This window comes from Protopterus annectens, chromosome 2.part0 (assembly GCF_019279795.1).
Source record: "Protopterus annectens isolate FY-2018-M chromosome 2.part0, PAN1.0, whole genome shotgun sequence".
NCBI classification, from domain to species: Eukaryota; Metazoa; Chordata; order Ceratodontiformes; family Protopteridae; genus Protopterus; species Protopterus annectens.
This window is the reverse complement of record NC_056728.1, coordinates 1352333330-1352360251: the sequence shown is the minus strand read 5'-3', so window position 1 is coordinate 1352360251 and position 26922 is coordinate 1352333330.

Sequence of the window (26922 nt, the reverse complement as noted above, 5' to 3'; positions counted from 1 at the left end):
TGGTAGTAAATAGTTTTAAAAAAATTGCCCTTTTTAGATCACTAAGTGCCCCTCTCACCCTCCACCCCCCTCAGTCTCCAACAGCTTCTACAGCCTCTGAGGATCTTGCTTTAGGGAGGAGGAAGGGAGTTTTAAGTTAGGAAGCAGGTGTTGAGTGATATGATTAGGGAGAGATTGAAGACTTTAGGGTTAAAGAGGAGAGTGCTACAGTTAGGATTAGTGATCAGGTAGGAGTTTTGGAGTTAGAGCTAGGGTTCTAGTAGGGCTATTCCGTTCAGTAGAGTTGGGGGAGTGGGAAGGCTAAGTAGTTTACTAAGACTTGGCTAGTGTGAGATAGGACATATACCATTTAGAGCTTGTGGCAGTGAGCATGGAAGCTATTAGCAGCAGACCTGTATAAAACTGAGTTAGAATTGCCATAATTAGAGCTTTTCTGCTTAGTATAATTCTATACCTTTATGAGAAAATCTCAAGTAATTCCTTTTTTACTGTGCATACTTAAACAGTGCTATACCATAAACAAAGTAAAATTTGCACACATCCCAGAAGTCTTCAAAAACAAAACATATTTACATCTCTATAATTGTGACCAAGTAGGAACAAATTACAATAGAAAGGAAGCATTAATCTCAGCTGCCATCAAATGACAAACGTAGACATTGCTTTCTTAAGTGATCCCCACTTGAACAATTAACCAGCAATTATTGTTCTGCTACCACAAAGTATAACCATCTGTAAAATTACAGCATTTGTAATTTTGTTAATGTTAAGTTTATTGTTTGAAATCTTGGAATACTGTATGACCCTACTCCAAGTGTGATAAGTTTAATCCAGCATTTATAATGTGTACAATGATGTCATTCGAATAAACCAGGATGATGATCTCTTTCTCTCTTCTCACCATTGCAATTGTGAATTCTAAATTTTATCATACCAGTCTATTCATGATTCTATCAAGAAATTAAACAGAATGAACTCTAGGAGGCACCCATGTATTTGGCCTTCCTTAATAATAATAATAACCCAAGATTAATAAGCACTGAAAATGCATTCACTGCAAAACCATGTAGACTCAAAACCATGTAAAATGTTATATTATACCAGCATTTTTCTTTAAAGCATTAAAATGATCTGCTGACTTATTCAGACTATAAATTGAAGACAATGGGTCATATTTTGCACACACACACACACACACACACACACACACACACACACACACACACACACACACACACATACACAAACAAAGTACAAAGTTATGTTCTAAATAGTGTATCCCATCCTAATGTTTTAGGTCATATGGCTTATAAGAAACTTATGCCTCTCAACCTCTTCGTGCAAAATAATCTAGGCAAAGCCTAATATAATGGGGGGAGTAAGGCCGAAAAATAGAGACTGACTTTAAATATTGCTCTTATTAAACTTGCATATCTGTTAGAATAATAAGATTTGTCTTAGCATGCATTTTCTGAAGGATATTATGTCTGAAACTCAAATGTATAACATTAATCCTCAATGATTTGCCATTAAACAACCAATTTTTTGAGGAACAGACCAAAAATATGAGGCAAAAATCGTGACAGTTGATAGATATGAAGAGTCTGAATGTGATCAAGAGCATTCACAGTATACAAGTCCAGATCAGCTTGCATATTTGTATTGGAGATTTCACAGTCACCAAAATGAACAGAATTAATATTTCTAATGCTAATCTGACTATTAGGAAGAATGGTTACAATAAAGTATTATAAAATGCAGCAGATATATAATTATCAATATCAATATCAATATCAAAACTGTAGCTATGGGCACTTCTTTCAGGACCAGAGAAATACATACCTTTACTTAATTATCTGTATCAGCCTTTCTCAGATTCTGATATAATTTTACAGAAGTATGCTGCTTTATTTGATGGCATATGCTGCTTGCCATGTGAATGCTGCATTAAGATTTTTCCAGTAGCAAGTTCTGTAATATATAGAAGAGTACCTGTAGTATTCAGAGAAGGGACTGAACATGAGTTAAAAAGGGTGGTATTTTCTAGTGTAATGGTTAAGCAAAGTGAATCAAGTGTTTGGGTGAATAGCACGGTGACAGCAGCAGTGTCAACAAAATAAGGGTATGTGTCAGTCTGTAAGATAGGAACAGATGGCATAAAAGGGAAGACAACTCACTGCAGACTTCTGCAGAACTAGTAGTAGTCTGAATTTGCTAGTAAGGTTAATAATTTAGGTGTAATCCTGAATAACTGCTAACATTTAAGGACCACATGTCAGCTGTGGTGAAATAACCACTTCCTTAAACTTGCTGATCGTGTGCTGGTCTCTTCCTGCCTGGACTATTGCAATGCCCTTACCCTGCAACTTCTGGAATACTGAGTAATTGTAGTTTGTGCAGATTTCTGCCAGTAGGTTCCTTACTGGTAAACCACATTGCCATCACATTACCTCTGTGCTGTGGAATTTGCCTTGACCCATTTCTGTATTATCCTTAAAATCTTGATCATTGTCCAAACATGATTTGGGTCTCAGGCAACTAAGGGAGATTATTGTACCATACTGCCCTTCCTGGGCCTTGCACTTTGCTGTCTGGGGACTACTGGTGATTCCACAGGTGTGTTTGTAAACTTTGGGTTACTGCCTCATTGCACAGCAAGCTCTACAGCTGTGAAACTTACTGTTGTAGTGCTTCAGGGAGTGTACTTCTCTCTCCTTCTCCCACAGAGCTCTAGAGATGTTTTTCTTTAAGCTGACATTGGATGAGAGTAAGTCTGATTAGTCCAGGGTTTGCCTTTAGTATTTTGGTTGTGTTTGCATGTTTTGCCTACAGTTGTTATGACCATAAATATTATCTGTACTTATTGCTGAAATTATTGTCATTTTACTAGCAATTTTAACTCGTTGAACCCTAATAACACATCAAAGCATTTCTGCAGGATCAGCCAAGTGATGCTAATGGTATCTAATGTTACCTAATCATATTTACATTAATAACTGCAAAAACATGTTATATAGATTCTACTGAATTTTCTTTTCTTTAAAGCTTACATGATGGGCAATACAACAATAAAAAAAGGTAAACAGAATTGCTTAGTCACATATAAAAGCTTGCAGCTAGGTTTACAATAATGTATCTGATGGCATATGTGTAGCTTCAATGGTTACTGTGGTGTTGCAGGTTGTCTACAAACATTACAAAATAAATGTTTACTGTGTTTATTGTGATTTATAAAATCCATTCTATGGCTTGGAATGAAATGAACAGTAACCTTACTGTTTGTCATTTGCATTTTGTTAGTAACTGTTATAGTTACAAAGCTATAAACATCTGTTTGAATTCTGAGGATAAAATTAGATTTTAATCAAGAAGTTCAAGTTGCATCCATTGGAAGTTAAAGAGCAACATTCCAGAGTTCCACAGGAGAGAACAAGTTAATTGTTTCCTTGTCTACTTTACCACTGTATTTACTTTATGCATTGCATGTTATGCGTTAATCGTTTTGCTGCTTCGTTCACCTGGATACTGAAGCTGCAGTTTGTTTCAGACATGCTTAAAAAAACTAATTATTTCTAAATGTCGGACAAAACTTCTGCTAATAAAGCTGGAGGAGCCTTATTTAAAGCTGTGTACTTATAACTCTCTCCTGGGCAAATACATATTCTAGTGATTATCTTTTGGTATTTCCTCAGCACCTGATGGGTATGCCAGAAAGCTCCATGTAAAGCAATTAAAAGTCTACATGATGCTGTGAATATTGTAAATTAGTTGCATATATGAGGTTTTACCAAAACAAATCCCATATTATGAAACAAGTTAAACTGATAAGCATAATGGGGCAAAAAGGTTCAAGCTTAAAGTTAAATGTCATATTTGTATATGTCATCTCAAGTGCATGCATAATAATCTAACTTCTGAAGGTCTCAAATGAGATGAAGAGGAAGTCGTTATAACTGCCATTCAAAAACCACAGGGCAAATCTAAAAATGTAGAAATGGTTTACTGTCTTTCAACCATCATGCTTTGCTTATCGGCTATCGAATTACTGTTGAGGAAGCTACTAAGATATGATGTCAGTTGGCTTTAGCAACAGACATGTTTTAAAATGTTCAGAAGGCTTATAACAGAAGCTCCAACATTAAAGTGTACTTATTTATTTTGATAACCTGGTAACTGTGCTGGTTGACTGACCCATTTCAGCCATGACCTAGGCTCAATGGGCACCAGTAATATGCAAGTGCTTAAGACATTCAATTTTCTATAGAATATTAAAGTACAACAAACAGTAAGAACAACAACAAAATACAGTATTTACAGATGTAGGTATATGTATAATTATCAGTTTGAATATTAGAGCAGTTAAGCTTGTAGTAAAAGGCAGCAAGCAGATGCACTGATAAAACTACATTAATTACGGTTTGCACAATATTTTGTTTATAATGTATATAACCAGTCATTAAGGCAGTATAGAATATGTGTGCATGAGTAGTTGGGATTTGCCCTTTTCTTTATAGCAGGAGCATTTTGGTTTATTCAGTAAGTTTTATGATGTCTCTCAAACAGTGCCTCTTCAGGTTGATGCCAGTCTAGGTCAAGAGCTCTGTCTGATGTACAAATGAAATAAGCATAAATTATGAAAGAATTTTTAGAAATTTTTTATGGCTGCCAAACATTTCATGACTACATCTTGGCAAAAATGATACTGTGCAATCAGATCATAAACCACTGCAAACTTTGTATGAAGTTCCATTTAGGACATAAATGGTGCAATGTAAATCTGGAAAATATGATTTCAGCTTCCGGTATTAAGTTGGAAGTAAATGTGTAGTACTGATGTTTTCAATAGAGCTGATATTCAAGATAACAAAGGGAACATGTTGGAAACTGACTTGGAAGTACTCTAAGGTACATCACAGTTAACCATATATACTGAAAAAGTGTCTGAGTTATGTATAGAGGATTATGACTGAGTCTTTGACCATAACAAAATTGCTGTATTTTTTTGAAAAAAATTGTTAAGTTCACCTGAAGTGAAGAGAATAGGTTGTATTTGATCACAACTTTGTTTCTAATTGGCAATTTAAGCATACCACATCAAGTCTCTACTGCCCACAAAGTAATGTCCAGGCAGAAATATGTAAACTATAATAAAAACTGCATGAAGAATTGGAACATTTCACTACAATCTGATTGCTATATTTCAGTTCTTCAATCTGGAAATTCACTGTTGCAGGGCATAGAGCTTCCTCCATCTCACTACTTACGGGAAGCAAAGGTATCTAATATGTACTTATTATTTAATGCAGGGAATATTTATTTATTTATTTATTTATTTATTTGCTTTCTTTGGTGGGAAAGTCTGACTGGGTAAATGCATTTTTCAGTCGAGGCCCAGGAAAAAAAACACACATTACAGTAGTTGTATAAATTAAACAGCATTAACATATAACATGTTAATGTTTAACATGTTATCTCTGTATTTGATATTTGTGGGTCTTTTAATGTGAGTTAAAAGCACACATCCATTTTGCAATAGTAGGATGATCATAAAATATTATACAGATTAAGAAAGACTGTGGCAGTAGTTTGGTGGCCAAGTCTGCAATATTATTTTGTATTTACCTATTCTGGGTGCAAATAAAACTGAATCTTTTAGCATATGACTAAATCTTATGGGTGTAAGCTTAAAGTTAATGTTTTGCATTGCTCATTGGAAAAACTGGTGTACTGTTCATTTTCTTGCACATTTAGCACTCTTAAGTTTTTATCACTGAACTGCTGAACTGTTGAGGCATCTGAGTTGTCTGAGCCCCTGCACCATTAAGCTGCATTGTAACTTTAAATCATCTGGATCCTTGCTTGTTCTTTTCACTTTAGGGTCCAGTTCTATTTTATGACTAAATTGTTTCCTTATTTTTAGGGACAGTTATACTGACAGGACAAGTAAAACTGTTCTGTGGAATGGAACTTCTGTAATTTTAAAATACAGAATACACATGACATGAGTAACTTGTGTGTGTATGGCAGGTCCTGGCTTTGGATCAGTGAAAGTCAGTAGTCTTGGCAGATCTGTCAATATTTGTAGCAAGAAGGTATGTAGTAAGGTATTTGCTTAGGAAATGTAAATTGTGCCATTTGCTGATACTTGCTCCTTGCTGCTTTCTACAAGCCATCTTCTGGACTTGATGGATTAGATGATTGTTGAAAGGCCCTGCCTGCATTGCATGTTGGAATATAGGGTATTCGTTACTGAAGTAGTCATACTCTGGAAAGTTTGCTTGCTTGTTCACATGTCTGCTTTTGGGACATTTTGTCAGGGACAAGGATGGGGGGCCATTTAATCTTGTCAAAACACATTGGTTGGACTGGATCTTGAAACTTAAGATACCTCTTTCTATTGTGATCTTGTCCTGAATCAGCTGTTACATGGAGGGCCTTAAATTTTTGTGCAGCTTCTCCATCTTTACAACTTTTGATTCACTACCAGAGACAAGGATGGGGTCTGTCTTACTTGCTGCAGTCATTTCAATATTGACTAGTGTTATGGTATCTGAAATGGAGACACTTCAGACTACTTAATCTCCTTAATTTTACCATAGGAGCCATGCCTTAATACCTTTGGCTTTTGTGATAAGACAAGTGGTTGAAAGGTACTGTTTTCAATCCTAGTTGGTGCCATTTGGATTTTAGAGACCACAGTGATTTTTTTTTTTAGTTACTACTTAACATTTTTTGGACATTCTCTCACTGTTTCAAAATGCTTGGTTTTACATCTGATTTTATGGTATATGTATGTGATGACCTTAAAGTATAATATTTGTTCAGTAAATTAGTATTATATTGCTCTTTGATTACTGCCACATCAGAATGCTATTTTATACTATTTATTTGTTGAACTGTGGGTCTGTGCTTTTCCTCTTTTGTGTAAATTGAGGCTTTTCTGCTTTTAAAGAATCTTCTTATTGTCCTTCATTCTTTTTTTTCTTTGTCTCTTGGCTGTAATGCATCTCTTAGGTGTAGGAGACTTGGGATAACAAAAACACTTAGGACTTGTACTTGAAGGTGGCTTCCTGTCATGTGAAGTGATGAGGGCCATCTTGTGCATGAAAAAAATTACTCAGCATCACTAAAAGGCAAAATCTGTCTGGGATCAGTGCTTTTTCTACATTGTTTCAGTACCTTGGAAGCCAAAATTGCATCGTGGGAAAGTGAAGAGGAATTGTCCCTCACAAAACTTAACTTGAGTTGTACTTTGTAGTTCTAGATAAGTTAGGAATAAACCAGGAATTATATCTCATTTGATTGGTATTGATGACCTTGTGTTTATTAGTACCTAGTACTAGTACCTAGTACCTACCTATGAACCTATATTGGATGGGAAATAGGAAATTCACCCCGATCACCACTGTGGCTCTGCTTGACAGTGGCACAGGAAAATAATTTTCTTGGGTGGCAAAAGCCAGGGTACCTTTTTGGCTGGGCTTGTATTGGCCCCAGGACCGATAGCCTAGTACCTACCCATGGACCTATGAACCTATTACAGATACCTGACTGAACAAAAACTCAAGTCTGTACCAGGAGTTATGTTTTTTACCAGGATATAATCTAATTCATGGCCCCAGAACTGGAGACTGGACAAATGGGAAGATATTAAGGTGGGGTGGAGATCACTTGTTTTTTATCTGACTTATTTGTCCATAGATAATGCTAGAGAATCATACCCCTTAAATCTGTCTTTGGGGCAGGAGTGAATTGCAGATTTCTCCTAGTGTACTGTCCTCTAGGTTGCCCTAAAATGTGTATGTTAGACTTATTTGATCTCATAACTGATCTGGTGTAATGTCCCCCAGTGGTTAATGTTTGATAACTTTAATGCCTGGGCTGATGATGAAATGCATGAACAACTTACTGTGGAGCTTTGGAGTTTAATGTGAACTTTGGCCTTACTCGTGTTCATTCCAGTTTGAGCATTCCTTGGTTTTTGTTTTCCAGCTTGGTCTTGACAGCAAACATTTGATGGTGGACTTTTATCAAATGGTTGTGTCATTAATTAGTACACTTTAGGCTTGGCATCCCATGATGTAGCCCTCTACTAACTGAACTGGTCTAGTGCAGAGATCTGAGGACAGTAAATGCTGATATACTCATTGTCCCATCCTTGATCAGTTATGTGAGGAATCAATATGGACGAGCCTAATGATCTTGCTGCTGCACATAACTATGCTATTATGGGGGCTCTGTATCTGACCACCCTACAAAAATGTACATCCCAGGTCTTTGATTTGACATGAGTCATGGAATGGCAATGAGCTGTGGTCAGTGCATAGGCTGGGATAGAGGCTTGAGCAATGGTAGAAGCAGATGTGTCTACTTGAAGACAAGTTTGTTCAGGGTAAACTTCACACCTAGCTGAAAGGTTTCCTAAGAAAGCTATTTTTGTAGACAGTGAAATCTCCACTGCTCTGACTTGCCGTGCTAAACTCATTCAGGCTGTCAGTAGCTGATGCAGCACAGCCTGTTTATACACCTCAGAGAGTTTTTCCACTGCTAAATTTGAGAATGCTATTTTGCAGACAGGATTGCCAAGGTAAGTTGCCTCTTCTTCACTATTTCACTAGACAAAGCTCAGCCTTTGGAATTGGGAAACTCAGCTTTGTGCTGGTTAGAGTTTGAAGGTGTCATTTACGACAGGCTCATGAACACAATTTCAGTTATACATCAGCCTGCTATGCACTGGACTCTGGGCCTACAAGGTCAAATAAGGTTTGCCTTGAAACTCTTTGACCAGTTATTCTCCATATTGCTCAATCTTCCTTGAGAGCCAGAAAGCTTTTGGTTTCCTTGAAGGAAGATTTGGTTATCCTGATTCTCAAAGAAACAAAGGAGCAGTACTAGGCAAATGGTCGCTGGGACCATAAGATGGCTTACCATATATAGGTTCATAGGTTCATAGGTGTTTACTAGGCTAATGATCACAAGGGCCTTTTTAAGCCTAGCCATGCATCCCAACTCTCTGACAAGTTCTGATACCCTTGACAAGTGTAAGCATGGGCCTGGGTGATGAACCATTTACAGGTTACCTGTTTGCATTAGAGACACAGGTGCCAAACCAGGGATGAATTTCTAGTTTCCCATCCAATTGTCCAAGTCGCACTTGAATTGGGTTAGGGAGGAACTCTGCTTCACATGGATGGGGAGCCTGTTCCATAGGTGGGGTAGTCTCTTGGATACATACCTATCTCTCCAGCAGGTCCTATTTATATCACAGGCAAGGTTTAAGCCTTTAGAACAGGTAATTCTGCTACTGTTTGTTTTGTGGCTATGCAGGAGGTCCATCAGAGTGCAGTCTAACAATGCCCTGTATCGCAGGTATAGATCTCCCCTCAAAAGCCTATAGGAGACAGAATACAGGGATAGGACTTTGAGGTGGTCTGTATAGGACATATTAATTATGCCCTGTATTCTTTTAGTGAAGAACCTCTGTGGATGTTCCAGTTGTTGGATACGCCTGGTTAGGTACATACCAAAGGGGGCATTGTACTCAATGATAGGTCTGATGAATGCCGAGTACAGTGGAACAATGACGTCCTTGGACTTAGATACAATATCTTTGTTTATAAGTTGCGCAACATAGAATGATTTCATCACCACTGTAAACACGTGATGATCAAAGTCTAGATTACTATCTATGTGTGTCCCTAAGTCCCTGACTACTGGGTCAGTTCTAAGGGGTGTAATAGTTACCAGGGATGGATGACTTCCCAAAGGATACTATTATGCATTTCTTGTCATTTAGTTTTACTCCATGGCTCTAACACCAGCTATTTGTCTGTGTCAGACCCTCCTGGAGAACATTTGTGTCAGTGCGAGATTCAATGACAGCTCCTAATTTGCAATCATCTGCAAATTTAGTCAGCCAGAGACCACTGACATTGGCCTTACTTCTGAGAAGTAAATTCCAAAAAGGAGTGGTCCAAGGACTGATCCCTGAGGGACTCCAATTGAGACTGGCCTCTTTGTAGAGGTGGACTCACCAATTCTAACTTCCTGGGTCCTGTCTGTGAGTCAGTTGGCTATCCAACGGGTGACATACGGATTTGTACCTAACCTCCTGAGTTTGTCAACAAAGCCCAAGTGGAGTATTGTGTCAAATGCCTTGGCCAGGTAAGGGTAGGCAGTGTAAACGATTTTGCCCTCATCTGTTGCTTTGGTGACCTTCTCAAGGAGGTCCACCAGGTTGAGTAGGCATGATCTGCCCTTGACGAAACCAAACTGGGTTGGGTCTAGTGTCTGGAAGTTTACTATATCTCTATTGATCATCTCCATGATAACTCTTTCCATGGCTTTACATATGACTAGTGAGACTTATGGGTCTGTAGATGGCCCACTTTTGTGCAGAGGGATGGCTGTTGCCTTTCTCCATTCATGAGGCACGAAGCCTATTTGGAGGCTAGAGTTAAATACTAATTCCAGAGGCCTTGACATGCCATGTTTCATGCTATTTAGAAGGCATCCTGGGATATTGTCTGGGCCCATTGATGCAGTGTTCTCGGTCTTAGAGAGAGCATTAAGGACCTCTTCCCTAGTGATAGTTGGGAGAGTTATATTTGATGATATTTCCTGAGGGAAGGTTGAGGGGGAGAAAGGAGTAAAGTTGGAGTTGAATTTATCACCCAGGAGGTTTGCTATATCTTCTGGCTCAGTATAGGTGGCTCCATTTACAATGAGTTCTGCACACAATTGTGTATTGCCTTTGAGGTTGCAGACATAGCTAAAGAATGTTTTGCGGTTGTCCTTGGCCTGGGAGGCCAAACTTACCTCAAATTTGGCTTTGGTAGACTTTATTTGTCCTCTGAGTTGTTTGTTAAGTTTGATGAGAGTGCTTATGTCCTTCTGGGTGTTGCACCTCCTAATTTTTGCCATGATTTTCTTCATCCTGTTATACATCTGATTGATTTTGTGATTCCACCAGGGTGACTTGTTTTTTGAGTTAGTTCTGTACTTCTTCCTGGTGTGTACAGTTGCCTCTATGCAGCTATTAACATGCTTGCACAGGGTTTCTGTGAACAGTTCTGCAATACTAGGCAAACAGTCACTGGGACCATAAGATGCCTAGCCATATATACTTTTAATACACACACTTACAAGTGTTTGTCATCCTTTGTACGCACATAATAGTTCTCACCTCCCAAATCAAACAGGGCCATACTAGATAACTCAGATGTAAATTTGTGTCCACCTATCCAAGAAACCATCCTTATATTCAAACTTGCTGGAAAATATTGACCTGCCTTTAAGTATTCTTTTACTGGGAAAGTTATGCAGAAGGTGGTCTACACTCAACTGAATTCATTTTTAGACTCTAATGACTTGCTGAAGCCTTATCAGTACTTTTTTTTTTTATCAAGGTGTAGTACGGAGATGACACTTAATTACTTAGACAATAACCTCTGTATGGTGGATGGGGTCAAAAGAAATATTCAGTCTTAGCCTTGCTTCCTCTTTCTGCTGCATCTAATACTGTGAATCATGAGAGCCTGACTTAGCACCTGGGGGTAAACTGTGGATTAGCTGGTAGAGTTCTATATTGGTTTATTTTGTATCTTTCTGACCATAATCTGTAGTTGGTGTCTGGTTTAAATACATCAGATTCTTACCTGTGAGGCCTGGTGTACCACACGGCTGAGTTCTGGCTCCTTTCTTATTCACCTTGTATATGCTGCCACTAAAACAGACCATTGTAAGGAGAAGTCCTTTTTACAATCATATATTTATGATATTCATCTTTAGCTCTACTTTTCTCCTTTTATCCTGGTACAGGATTGGATTTTTACAACAAAGACTTTCAGGATCGCATTCTTGTTTGGAAAAATAGTAACCAAGTCCAACTGAACCCAACCAGCACTGAGGCTATGCTGATGAATGCTATTATCTGTCTGTCTGTTTGTCTGTCTAATCTTCTACTGCTTTCTCATCTAGTTATCTATGAAGAACACTAGTTTTGTGTTTGCATAATCTGGATGTCATTCATGATGGCAAGTTAATGCTTCCAGACAAGGTGTACACTATTATCAAGACACTCTGGTAGGAGTGTATCCCTGATTAGGCACCATTTACCAAGGCTGGCCCTGAGGGTGGTGGTAAAGGCACTGATGTTTTCCTGCCTTACCTACTGTACTGTATATCTTGGGTTGTCAGATGGTGACTTGTCATACCAGCAGGTGGCGAAAAGTTCTGCAGATAAGCCGATAGCTGTCATATCTACAACCTGCTATATTTCAATATTGGTTTGCAATTTGCACTGAGTACCAGTTGTGGCTAGATCCATGTAAGTCTTACCTACCCCATCCTATGTGATCTGCTTTGTGTTTATCTTAAGAAATTGTTGAGGCCCTATGCCACTCAGGACCTCTCAGGTTATCTCTTGTAGGGATGTTGTCTGTTCCAGAGGATCAATTAGACATACCAGGTTCATGCTCCTCTTTTACATTTTTGTTCTTTCCTCTATTGATGGAGTCTTCCTCAGAAGGTTTCTTAGGTTCCATAGTTTTGAATGGTCTCTTGTGAGCCCATTAAGGGCATTCACTCAGACTTTAGATTTCTGATCTTTTAACTATGTCCATCTGATAGTTTTGTAATTTATTTAATTAATTATAACTTTAAGTTTAATGCATTTGTTTTTTGGCCTTGTATTGTGAAATGTACTCCCTGTTACTAATCTTGTTTTATTTGAAAATGCTTAGTTGTAAGCATTAATCTTAAATAAACTAAATAAGTAAATATGTAGAAAACAGTACTTGGTAATATAGATGTATATACGTTTTTTTTTTTTTTTACTAACAATGCAGTGGTGTTAATGTTTGGACATCATTTACTTAGAGTTTCAAAGGAGGAATACTGTGGCTGATTTTCTGTTAAATAATCAGTAAAAATAGAAAATGCGTCATGATAAACACATGCAAAATCTGATCATTCTCTAAGAAGATCAGAGTCCTTGTAATCCACTGCTGGTATAGCAGTTTCTGTTATCCAGCCAGCATGCCAGAATGTCTGAAGTGATGGACCAACTAGAATTTCTAAAACTGGATAGTACCAAAAGTAATCTCCATTGTAAGTCTTGCAGCAACCCTCCATTCAGGAGGAGTAAGACTTGCATTTAGTTTAAAAAAAAACTGTTATTTATTCTCTGCTAGGTGAATGTGCAAGAATGCTCATCCATCAAATAATAAATAAATAAGAGTTTCACATATAGATATCTTAGGCACTATGCTGTCCTCCATCCTCGTATTATTGCATTATTCGAATGTTATATCAGTATTTAACATCACTGTCCACAGACTAAACACAGTGCAAACAGGTGTTGGATATCTGAATTTGGAATCGGTGTTTTGGACAAGGAGAAATTAAGCTACAAAAATGGCTTTGCACAGAAAATACATATGTAAACATTTTATAGTAATTATTTAACTGAGAAGATTGCACTACAGGGGAGAAGTACAATAAGAGAATATAGCCATCTGAAAACATGCAGATGTCAATTTTGAATGTGTTGCAAGAAATGTAGCATTGCAGCACTCCTCCTCATCATTTTTGATTGGAATAGTGTTTGTGCAAAGCATGACCATTCTGAAAATATAAAGAGTTTCACGATTTATTAGTAATTGGCTTCAGCTTTTGGGACACAGAGCAGTAGCACTCTAATCCTCTCCTTCCTGTTGATTTAAAACTGATTTCCTGGAGAAAAAATAATAATTATGGTAATAATTTCTGACTAAATGTTCTTTGTCATGTTTTCTGTACTTCAATTACAACATCAGTTTTATGTAAACATACAGACTTCCCTTAGTAATTTAAATTATACCCCAATAAGCTAGCTGAAGGTATTGAACACATCATCCCCATGTTGCAGGAGTATAAAGTATCTATGTATTCCCCTTCCACATATATGATTTCTTAAATACAGACAGTTATACAGCACTTTAAGTAAACAGTATGACAGTCATTTATCTTTCAGTACAATACTTACACAACTGTACTGTGTTTGCCATTGGATCACTGTTGCAGTAGCCTAACTTATCATCATCGTCATCATAGGCCCCCTTTTTCCCATATTCTACAGGGGCTCACGTATCATTTTAACTGTCACCATCTCTCGATTCAGTGCCACATTCCTGCCCTCTTCAACACTCATGCCTGACTGTCGTGGATCTTCTTTCATGCAGTCCATCCACCGCTTTGCTGGACAGCCTTGTTTCCTCTTACCTTCTTCCTGTCTGTCCCAAATCTTCTTCACCAGATTGTCTTCTGCTTTTCTGCTCATGTGTCCGAACCTCCGTAATCTGTTCTCTTTGATCTTTTCTGAAACTGGATCTACTTTGGCTTCTGCTCTTATGTCCTAATTTCTTCATCTGTCCCACAGTGTGCATCCTACCACTCTCTCAGGCACTTCATTTCCATCACATCTAGCTTCTTCAACTGTTCTGCCTTTACTTCCCAGGTTTCTGTACCATACAGTAGTACTGTGTCGCACCACTGTCTTGTACACCTTACTGTTCAGCTTCTTTGGCATTCTTCTGTCATAGACGACACCTGATACTCTATGCCAGTTGACTGCAGCCCCTCTGATTCTAGCTCTCACCTCTTCATTTAGACTCCCCTTCTCCTTAACTATCTCTCCCAGATACTTGAAGCAATTTACCTGTTCTACTATCTTCCCTTCTATCTCAATTCTCATCTTCTTCTGATTTCCCCAGTTTGCTGCCATTACCACAGTCTTATCTGTGCTTAGTCTCATCCCATGTGCTTTCAGTTTTGCATTCCATTCCCCTATCCTTTGCTGAAGTTCTTGCTCAGAGTCTGCCTGTAATGCCACATCATCTGCATACAGCAACTTTATTGATCTGTCCCCTCCAACCTGTTTGCTAATGTAGTCCATTACCAGTATGAACAGCAGTGGGCTCAGAGCTGAACCCTGGTGTATACCCACTCCCACTGGGAACCCCCCTGTGAGGCCAAAAATTGTTCGTACTTCAATCATTGGGTCCTTGTACATAGCCTGCACTAATTCTACCAATGTTTCTAGGACTTCAAACCACCACCTAGATCAGCTATCTTAGGACCTTGTCATATGCCTTATCCTAGTCTAGGAATGCCCATTTGGACTCTTTCCTCATTTCTAGCTTCTTTTCAACTATATGTCTCACTGCAAACATCAGGTAAGTTGTGTTGCATCCTGATCTGAATCCGAACTGTTCATCTCCCATCTTAAATTCTACTACTCTGCTTATCCGTTTATCAGTCACTATCTCCAGAACTTTCATACAGTGTCATAGGAGTTTGTTGCTCCATAGTGCCCACAGATGTGGATGTCCCCTTTGTTCTTGTACACTGGCATGAGTGTGCTTATTCTCCAGTCATCTGGGATACACCTTTGTCTCCATACTGCTATGAGTACCCTCAGGATCCATTTCTCCCCTATCTCACCTAACATCCTTGTGACCTGATCTGAGCCTGCTGCTTTTCCTGACTTTATTTTCCTTAGTGCTATTCTTGCTTCTTCTAAGGTGGGCTCCTCTTCTCTTATTGTAAGCTGTTTTTGGGGCAGTACAGCTTCTGTGGAGTTTTCTTCATTCAGAAGCTACTGGAAATACTCCATCCATCTGCCTTTGATGTCCTGTCGACTGGTAGGCAGGTTGTTGCTGGCATCCCTTATGAATGGTATCTGACCATCTTCTTCATCTATCTGGCTTTGCCTTGTAACCTGATATAGTTTCTTTGTGCCACCTACTGAGTTACTTTCCAGAAGTTGGTAGAGCGCCTGTGATGGCCTATTATTTGCTATTTCAACTCATTTCATAGCTTCTTTGTTAGCCGGCCAGTATTCCTCCCTAGCCTGGTTGGTCTTTTCTATCTCCCATTTTTCCTGCACTCCTTCTTTCTTTTGATCACTTCCTGGACTTCTGCATTCCACCACCAGCTTTCCTTATGTACCTTATTTCCATACCTGGCCCTGCCACATATCTGTTCTGCAGTCCTAACACATGCTGTTTTGAGGTTCTGCCTTTCTTCTTCAACTCCGCTTATTTGCTACTCTTCTTGGGGTACTAGAGCCCTGAGGAATTCATTGAACTGTTGTACTTTCTCTCCAGGCAACTTCCAGGTCTTCAGCCAGGTCTCTGTTGACCTTAGAGCCTTCTCTGACCACTGCTTGCAGCTGATTGTGGCAACCACCAGTTTATGCTCTGGGCTGACTGTTTCACTGGGGATGATTTGCAATCATGGATTCTACCCAAGTTCCTTTTCCTTACTAGGAGGAAGTCTACCTGAGTTGCATGCATGTTGGCTACTCTTGTATGTGATCTTGTGACTCTCTCTCTTTCTGAACCTTGTGTTGGCTACTATCAATCCATTTCCTAGACAGAAGTCTAGAATGGTTTCTCCTTCTTTATTCCTGTTGCCCCACCCATGTGGACCCAGGCAGTCCTCATATCCTGTTCTGTCTGTCGCGATATGCATTCAAGTCACACATTATCAACACCAATTCATGTTGTCCTGCTTTATCTAGTAGGTCATGCAACTGCTGTCTGAATGCATTCTTTTCCTCGCTATCACAACCTGCTGTGGGGCATATGCTGAGATTATGAATACTGTCCTATCATTACTCTGGAATCTGATTGCCATGAGTCTCTCATCAATTCTGATGATATCCCTCACTGGCTTCTGAAGCCTATCTCTCACCACAATTCTCACAACATTTCTAGCCTGTCCCCCTCCTGAGTAGTAGACTCTGGATCCCAAGCCAAGTGGCTTTGCTGCATTGCCCTTCCACCTTCACTCTTGGATACATAGAATGTCCATCCTCCTCCATATCATCGTGTCATCCACTTCAACGCTGTGTCCTGTCAGTAAACCTACATTAAGAGTAGAAATTCTCAGTTCATGTTTGATAAGTTGATTAGTTTTATGTCCAGCTTTTGCTCAACAGCGCTATCCCAGGTAACCCAGGGTGGGCAACTAGACACCGGCCAGCCAGTAGCTTATTGACCCAGAGCTGCTGTGTTTTATGGCAGGAACACACTGGCCAAAAGAGACACATACACCCCTCCCACCATTAGTATGGGTCCGTAGCATAGGTCGGGTCCTCAATCCCCTTATCACCAGTAACTACCCATGCCCATTTTGGCAACATTAGTCAACATGACCAAATCACCTAAAGCCATATTTTACACTGTCAAGTGGCTAGCACTGCCACAGTGTGCAGTCTGTGATCCGTGTTCTCCTATCTTGAGGATTCTGCACACCACAGTAGATGCCCAAAGTGGTTGATCTGTACAACTCTTCCCCTATAGGGCACCATGTAGAGTCTTTGCTGCTGCCCACAGCTCCATTCATTGGAGAGTTTGAGATGGAAACACTCAACATGTTGTTCAGAGATGGGAGGTGCCCCACAGAGACATAGGGAAAACATACAAACTCCAAACAGGCATTAGTCAGAGGTCAGGATCAAACCTTGTACCATGTGCATGGGAGGAGAAGACCTTAACCATTATGCCAACTGGTCTCTACTTTAGACTCAGTAATATAGGCTGAATACCAGAAAGCAAGAGAAACAAGAAGGATTAGAGTCTAGTAACCGCCAGAGAATAGTCCTAGCAAAGCGTTCTTTTTCTCTAGGGAAGAATTCTAATTTGTAGTGCTTGGTAAAGGTATGTTTCGAGACCCAAATTGCTGCCTCTACAATATTTCTAGAGCCCAACCCTTTCAAAAATGCCACACAAGTAGCCAGAACTGTGGTTGACTGGAGTCTGACTTTGCCAGGAACTATCTTGTTATGGTCAGAGCAAAGCAAAAAAAAAAAAAACATCAGACAAATATTTGTATATTGTGTGGCTTGACACTGGCTGTCCCTATATCTTAAATTTATAGGAAATGAACAGTTGATCACAAATCTTGAAGGTTTTTGTTCTGTCAGTGTTGTATCTGACATGCATGTGTATATTCAGAGTTGTGTAAAATTCTTTCTCTCTCATTTTTAGTTTCTGGAAAGAAAACAGGGAGATAAATTGCTTGGCTCAAAATAAAGCCTGAAACACCCTTAGACATAAAGGAGAGATTTGCTCACAAAAGTGTCCTATCTTTCTGAAAAAATGAGATAGGGATTACTTAACCATAAGAGCTTGTAACTCAGACACTCTTTTTTTTTTTTTTTTTGCAGAAGTCAGAGCAATAAGTAACACTGCTTTCAAAATTAACAACTTCAAATCAGACTTATGAACTGGTTCAGAAGGAAACAGTGTTAAGTTTTTTTAATATAAAATGCCTGCAATAATGTTTTGCTCTGACAGAAAGTAGGAGTATTGTAGGGACAGATTGTGTGGAGTCACTGGAGTTTAGGCTACCATATCTAGTCTGAAAATGGGCTAGGACATTTTTCCAGCTATTTACTTATGTGCCACATCACTGTGGTGTTGTCTGTGATTCTAGCAGAGGGCCTAGAATCCAAAGATGCTTCAGAGATTTGAAAGTATTTATTTAAGCCATCATTTATTTTACATTGGTATGTTTCAACTTGTCTTGCTTCTTTCAGAGACCCTGTACTTTCATTCCCTTGGAAACAGTTCTCCAGTCTACGTCTGATGCATCTGTGGTTACAGACTGAGTAGAACTTCAGGTCTGTTCCCTTGGACTTGGTTACTAGTTTGGTTAATCACGGGCCAGTGTATCTCTATGCAGGGTATGTCTTCTTCCTCAGCCATTAATTCCTTACCAGGTAACCTTCCTTTATTAATCAGGCAGTTAAGATATTATGTTGATAGTCAGGACAAGAATGCTAAAGATAATGTGATTGGTTCTAACAACGTGATGGGGCACAATGAAGGAAATGTTCTGAACACAGGATCATTCAATAATTTAGAAGGTAATATTAATGGTCCTTATAGATCAGTAGATAGTTGTTAGACAAACATGGATAATATCAGTTCCCCAATGACAGATTTGAATTCCTGGCTAGATGCAGAATCAAGGTGTAAGTTGTTGACTGTGGCTCCAACCATTGAGTTACTGGCACAACAACTTTCCTTTATTTGAGACTAAATTAAGTACTGGTCCCTTGTCTTGGACAACAGCTTTTTTAAATGAATGTGTTGCATGTAAAACAGTGCTCAAATGGAATTAATTATTGAAATTTCTTAATGGGCTTGACTCCTCCAAATCATACAACGATTTAGTTGAATTGTTCAACTGTTCATGGTTCAAACTTATGTCTTTATTCATTAAACATAATACTGAAACTTTGAATTCTTTGCATGGTGAAATAATAAACATTGAACCAGTCCATTATTAACAATTTGTTTTTCAGTTCATATAAAAATCAATATAATGAGATTTTTTTCTAAAGTAGAGTCATTGTGCAAAACCATATGTGTCATGAAATTCCAAGAAATTAAAAGGGATAATTTGACTATGAGGCTAAGTATGCACATCCTCAACCATCAAGTAGCAATAGTAGTCATTTTACATCTGAAACACCTGCTGATTCCATAGTTGACACAAAATCAGGAAACATTAACAACACAAGGGAATGATAATTTTTTATATATACTCCGCCTAGGAAAGTGCAAAGGTTGGCCAACAAGACAAACCAACATGGAAATCTGTCAAGCTGGAGCAACATTATCGGCCACCATATTTTCAAAGACAGTGGAGTACGAAGCAACCGAATACAGATTATTGGCTCACTTAATAATATTTCAGAACAAGGTATTCCTGTAAGTTTGACTATTAGACTGGCTGGATATTTTGCTACATATAACTTTAGTGAATTTTGTTTTTAAAAAATATGCTCGGATTTGTTTAAGCAAGGTTTGACTTTTGTACCCTAGGTTGACAAATGTGGCATCTTTATTGATGGACCTAAGATCATTCACTTGTAACTTGAATTTACAGTTGTTTAATAACACTAATGATGAAGGTTATACTAGTTCTATATTCAGATGTGCCAGCTGTTTTAATCCACCTTTGCACACAGTAATTCCAACTTTTGAGATTTGTACCAAGCATGATTTTAAACAATTATGTGACAACAAGTGTAAGCTAAGTTTTCTAATGTATTGAGTAATGAGCGTTTTACTTTACAAAACATTTTTCTAATTATAAGTCCATTAGAGTGTTGAAGCACAACAAGAGGGGCAGACTTGTCATTATGAAGCCATTAGATTATTCTGCAAAAATGTTTGCTTTATTGAACAATGATGATTTATTATGAGAATGTTTCAGTTAATTAAATTAATATTGCTTATGCTCAAATTAAGTACATGTTGCAGGATTTATTATATCATCACATTATTTCACCAGAGTTGTTTGAATTTTTGAATGCTCCTAGTCCTGTTGTACCAGCAATTTTTGAGCTACATAAAATACACTGTAACATGACAAGTCTACCATTTAAACCTATTGTGTCTGCCCAAGGTCCAGTCCTAGAACCTTTGGCCATTTTTGCAGATCAAAAGTTAAAAGGGATGTTGAATTCATATTCTCATGTGGAGAAAGACTCTTGGCATTTTCTGAGTTTATTAGCCAAGGTAAAATGTTCTGATGATATCAGTTTTGCGACTGTCAACATTAGATGTTTGTATACAGTCATGCATCATGAAATAGGAATAAACCAGTTTATACAAGCAACTTCTCATTGTCATCAAATGTCGACACAGAATTTGAAACTCATTGAAAGTTTTATGAATGTCATTCTCAGGAACAACTTTATTTTGAGGGTGAATATTATAAACAGTGTACTGGGGTAATATTGGGTATAGCAGTGGCAGACATTTATGTTAATTCTCACACTGTGGGAGAAAGAACATATGTTCAATAGTACCTTTGTATCACACATGAAACTTTATTTATGGTACCAGGACAACATTTTCATTTTGTGGGCTTGTTTGCTGTCTACTTTAGAGAAGTTTGTTAAGTTTTTGAAAGGCACTATGAACATTTTGAAATGCATTTATTATTCACCTTCAACTGAAGTTCATTATTTAGATCTTAAAGTCTGGAAAGATTTTGATAAAAAGAGTTATCAGTCTTCCATTTTCCATAAGTTTTTTTTTCATCACATATTTGATTGGTCCAGCTGTCATCCATTGCACCAAAGGCAAGGTTTAATTAAAGGACAAATGATTAAATTGTCTAGAATAATTTTTGATGACAATATAAACTGGGAACACTACTCAAGCCCAAACACCCTAGCCCAAAAGTTCCTGGAATTCATAAACTCAAATGCCATGGAACAACTAGTCACCATCCCCACAAGAGGAGAAAACATACTTGATCTCATCATCACGAACATGGGAGCACAATGTTCAACACCGGAAGTATACCCCTCAGTGGTGAGATCAGATCACAAACTAATCTCGCTGGAGGTCCTCATCCCACCCCCACCTGAAATAAAAAAGACCACAGTAAAGAACTTCTCGAAAGCCGACTTCACACTTCTAAAGACTAGTGTGGTCTCCTTTAAGGCCCCGAGCCGACGGAAAACAGTACTCAAGCCGCTGAATCACTTACAAATGCCTTCTACCAGCACCTGCAGGACTGCATGGATAAGGCAATCCCAAGCAAAACAAAGACTCTTTGTACCAAAGGCAAGCGTCCACTCTGGTGGACCCCAGCCATAAACAAACTCTACAACAAAAGGAGGAAGCTACTACAAGATAGAGCAAAATCCTTAAAAGGTAAGACACCCTTGATCACTATAAGTAAAAACTAAGAGCTCTCATAAAATCATCCAAAGCAAATTTTGAGAGAAAAATAGCTAAAGACTCAAAAGACAATCATAAGGCCTTCTTTAGCTATGTTAGAAACCTGGGAGGAAACTCCCAGATATGCTCAGAACTAGTTCAAAATGATGTGAAGATTACTGATCCTACAGACATTGCCAACATACTGGCTGACAGGTTCAGTGCAAACTTCTCCCCTCCCCAAAAGGAGAGATATCTATACCAAGCGAGTGCAGCCCCCAAACATCTCCAACGCCCAAGTGAGAACTGCTCTCTCCAAAGCAAAAAACACAGCATCCATGGGACCTGATGGTGCCCCTGGCTGTGTGCTCCATGAACTCAACGAGGAATTAAACCCACAGCTAGGACAGCTGTTTAATCATAGTCTTACCTCTGGATACGCATTACGAGGGAGTGGCGCACTGCAACTGTGGTCCCACTTCACAAAGGCGGTGCCTCCACCGACCCTGGAAATTACCGGCCCATTAGCTTGACAAGCCTTATCTGCAAAGCCATGGAGAGGATCATAATGGACCTCATAAATAAAGACATAGGGAATTTGCAGACTTTGGATCCATCCCAGTTTGGCTTTGTCAAAGGCAGATCATGCCTTCTAAACTTGGTTGACTTTTTCAAACAGTCACCAAAGCCATTGATGAGGGAAAGGCAGTCCATACAGCCTACCTCGATCTGGCGAAGGCCTTCGATACAATACCCCACTCGGGTATCATTGAAAAACTCATCAGCTTAAATGTTAACCCATACATCACAAGATGGGTTGCAAACTGGCTGAGTGACAGAACCCACAGGGTCAGAGTTGCTGGCGCCATGTCAGACTCAAAGCCTGTCACAAGTGGTGTACCACAGGGCTCAGTCCTGGGCCCACTCTTGTTTGGCATCTACTTTTCCAAGTACAAGCAAACACAGGAGGGTTATGGCTGACAAAGTTTGCAGATGACTGCAAACTGGGCCATAGTAGAAAACACATCTGACACAGATATCCTTCAGAAGGGTCTCACAGAAACGGATAACTGGTGCCAGAGCCATGGCCTAAAGTTAAATGCCAAAAATGCATAGTCATACCCTTCGGGAAAACAAGGTTACCCCTAGCTACCAAATAGGTGGCAATCCACTGAGTACAGAAGAAGTTATCAGGGACCTGGGGACCCAGGTTGATAGTAGTCTGTCATTCGACACCCATGTAGCTAAAGTAGTTAGGAAGACCTTCTACATTGCCCACCTTATCATGAAGGGATTCTCATCTAGATCAAGGGAGGTCATAGTCTCCCTATACTCATCACTCATCAGACCAATGATTGAGTACAATGCCCCATTCGGAATGTATCTGACCCGACACTTGCAGCAGCTGGAGAGGCCACAAAAGTTCCTCACCAAAAGGATAAAGGGTCTCAAACATCTGTCCTATGCTGCCCGACTGAAAGAACTCCAGCTCTATTCAGTCGCCACGCTTGCTCAGAGGTGACCTTTGCCTAACATACAAGGCCATGTCAAACCCAGATTTGATGAATATGCTTCACCTCAAAAATCTAGATCCGTCAGAGCCACAAGGGCGGGAGACTTAAACCTCGACACGGCTATTAATAGGACGTGCTGGAGGGATAGATTCATCACCCAAAGACTCCCTATGCTGTGGAATAAAATCCCGGTATATGTGAGGCAGAGCACCTCGCTGGCCTTGTTCAAGAGAAATCTTGACCAATGGATGGGAGATCGCAGATATACCCCAGGGATTACCTCAGTGTCACTGCTCAACAGAGGCACAGCAAAATAATGGGTATAGTTCCCCATACTAAAGGGGTGGCGTAAGCCACAAAACTATGGGCTAGGCTTGTAAATGCCCTCGGGCAGATAGCCTAGTATGAACCTATGAACCTATGAATCTGTTTTTAGATTTCTGAATGGTTTGTTATTAAACAGAGGCAACAGTTCAGGATCTTAAAAATCAGATGGCAACTGTTACTATGAAAGGATGAACATACAGTTATAAACCCATTTTGGTAGATTCAAGTTTCACCATGCAAAAGTGCTTCTTTTAAAATGATTGTTTCAACACCTTTGTTGCAATATTTTCCAATCACATAAGTGATATTTTCAATATTATCAAGAAGAATTGAGTTAATTTTTTCTGGTGTGCGGGAAATGCATAAAAATGTGTATTCGGGAAAGGTGCAAATATTATACAGATAATGGAGAGAGTCTTTGTAAAGTCCACAGTGACACATGGGAAAATGGTTATGTGTGGAAGATATACCCCAGGATTCAGCAAGCTCTGCACAGCATGCAGGAATAGTGCAGGAGCTGCTGGAGGCAATATGGCTGCCGTGCGTTACAGGAATAAGCTCCCAGGACATGCACGAGTGCTCCTGCACTATTCTTGCACGGACACAGCTCCTGTATGCAAATTACTCCATTTGCAGGTAAAAACCATGCAAATTAGGTGAATTTGCAATCCAGGAAGCTGGCAGCCAGCCGTGCAGGACTACTGTAGTCTGCAGAAATGTACTTTGTTAGTAACCGAGTACATTTCTGCAAACTACAAAACGGAGCCATGACAGCTCCAAATAAAGGGTGTATATTATGTGGAAAGCATGCCAGCAGCTAAATATATGGCCATTAGCATGGAAAACAGTTGCAAAAAAAAAAAAAAAAAAACTTTTATTTTTTTAGCCGATTTCTGCCGTTTAAGCATAGGGCAACGGAGCACAAATGGGATCCGGCCAAAAATGAAAAAAAAAAAAACTTGAAATAAGCATTCTATCTATATTCACAATTTAGCCATTATACTCAATGGCAGACAGAAGACAACATGGCCAGTGAATAGTGGTTGCTAAGGGGGAAGGCTCAATGTGGTACTTGTAACTAAGCATTAGCAGGCAATCCTATGCAAATGAGGGGAATGATACTGAATCCCAGATTCCCCCTCAAGGCTAGCCTGCACCCAACCGTGTTGGTGCAGGAAGGCCATGGTGCAAGCCTAGAGATAGCTGACATCATAGAGGGGTGTGTCAGGCATACTATAAGCTTATTGGAGCCCTGTGGCTCGGGTTTGTTCTTAGCTTAGCAGAGCTAAGCAAGGGTGTGTGTCTGAGGCTGCCTAGCACTCTTTACATTGCCTAAATGGGTGTGCGTGCCATGCACCATGTTTTAAAGGTAAAGAAAAAAAAGTAAACCATGAAATAGCAGCTCCGTGCACATTTGATCACTGTGTTTGCGCGGCTCACCCCTGGGCTTAAACAGGAAGGCAATGGGAAGGGAAAACAACAGTAGAAAGGTAATCAAGGAGAACTAGCATAGCTGGCGGGTGAAATGTATCAATATCAGCCAATTTCACAGGCAGCAGCCCAGCCCAGCACACCACTATAAACTATGCAAACACCTTACCCTCTGTTTTTTCCTATAAACTCTACACCACTGGTGTACACAAGCGGGAAAATTTTACCAAACAAAAGCAACAAAATGATAAGGGCTGCAGTAGCTATCATACATCAACATGTGGAAGAGGCTGAGGGTGGTGAGAATGAGAATGCTGACAACCAACCCACAGTGAGGAGAAGGAGAAGAGTGTACAGACTCAGGGTAACCTACCAGGGGCTACATGACCTGGAGATAGTGGAGCACTATAGGGTGGACAGGGACCTCCTACAGCAAATTGTTGAGCTGTGCCGGCCACACCTCACACACAGAACTAACAGAGAGGAACCCATCTCAGTGGATACCAAGGTATGTGTAGACCTAAGAATACTAGCCACGGGGTACCTTCCAGAGGCCAGTTGGGGATATCATGGGGATCTCACAGGCATCAGCATCCAGGGTACTCCACCAATTCCTGGATGCCATGTCAGCACATGCCAGTGAGCATGTATATTTCCACAACACCCATGAGTCATTGGCCAGCAATATGCATCTCTTCCACCAAATAGCAGAATAACCTGAGGTAGTGGGTGCTAAAGACTGCACGCACATATGCATCAAAGCACCACCCAATGAGCAGGTAGGGTCTACATCAACCGCAAGGGCTTCCCCTCCATCAACTGCCAGGTCATGTGCGATGCCCAGGGCATTATAATGAATGTGTGTGCTGGCTGCCCTGGAAGCTATCATGACTCCCACATTTGGCACCTGATGCAGCTGTACCAGAGATTTGCCAATGGGGACTTCCCTTACGGTCACCTAGTGGGGGAAGTTGGTTATGTACTGGAGCCATGGCTGATGACACCCATCAGAAATGCACACACACATGAACAAGAATTCCATAATGAGGCACACGCACAGACCAGAATCATAATAGAGCATGTGTTTGGGATGCTAAAGTCATGGTTCTGGTGCCTGGACACATCCGGTGGAGCCTTGCAGTACTCACCAGCTACATGTACCCAAATTGTCATCGTATGTGTCATGTTACACAATATGATCCTGTGGAAACAGCTGCAGCAGGAACAGCACGGGGCAGGGCCACACAGCCCCCATTGCCAAGGCCTGCACAGGCACAGAGTGACTTGGAGGAGGAACAACCTAAGCCTACCCCAGTAGGCAAAATGAGGTGTGCCCAGTATGCCCAGGCCATGGCAATGAGGCAACGCATAGCACATACACTGACATGGTAGGATCCTTGGGAATGACACCTCTCTCTGACTCGAACATACAGTAAAAGGGATGCCAAGCATTACACTACCTGTGCTTAACCATGTATATGGAGTGTACTATGTGCATCCTGCATAGTCAGCCCTCCAGCACCATCCTCAGTACTGGCACAGCCACAAGGTAAGTCACTCTTCCTACCAATTGCCGAATGGAGTAGTATGTGTTGCTACTTGTGTCTATGATATGGATGTGAGCATGCAAGGGAATCGGGTGGCTGAATGGGATGCCAGCAGATAGTAGACACCTATAGTGGCAGCATGAGATCTGTAAAAAATACTGGTGTCACCATAGTAGCCAGTACTAGACAAGGTGACAAAACTCACTGCAGGAAATGTGCTGGGCCACATGTGTGTCCATAGGACACACACAAATGCCAGTCAGGGAGGCTTACATACCCAACAACAGTCTCAGCCAGCAGGACAGGTGTAGACAAACACAAACAAAGGCTGGGCTAAAGCCTCTGATTGATGGCTATGGAGAACATCCC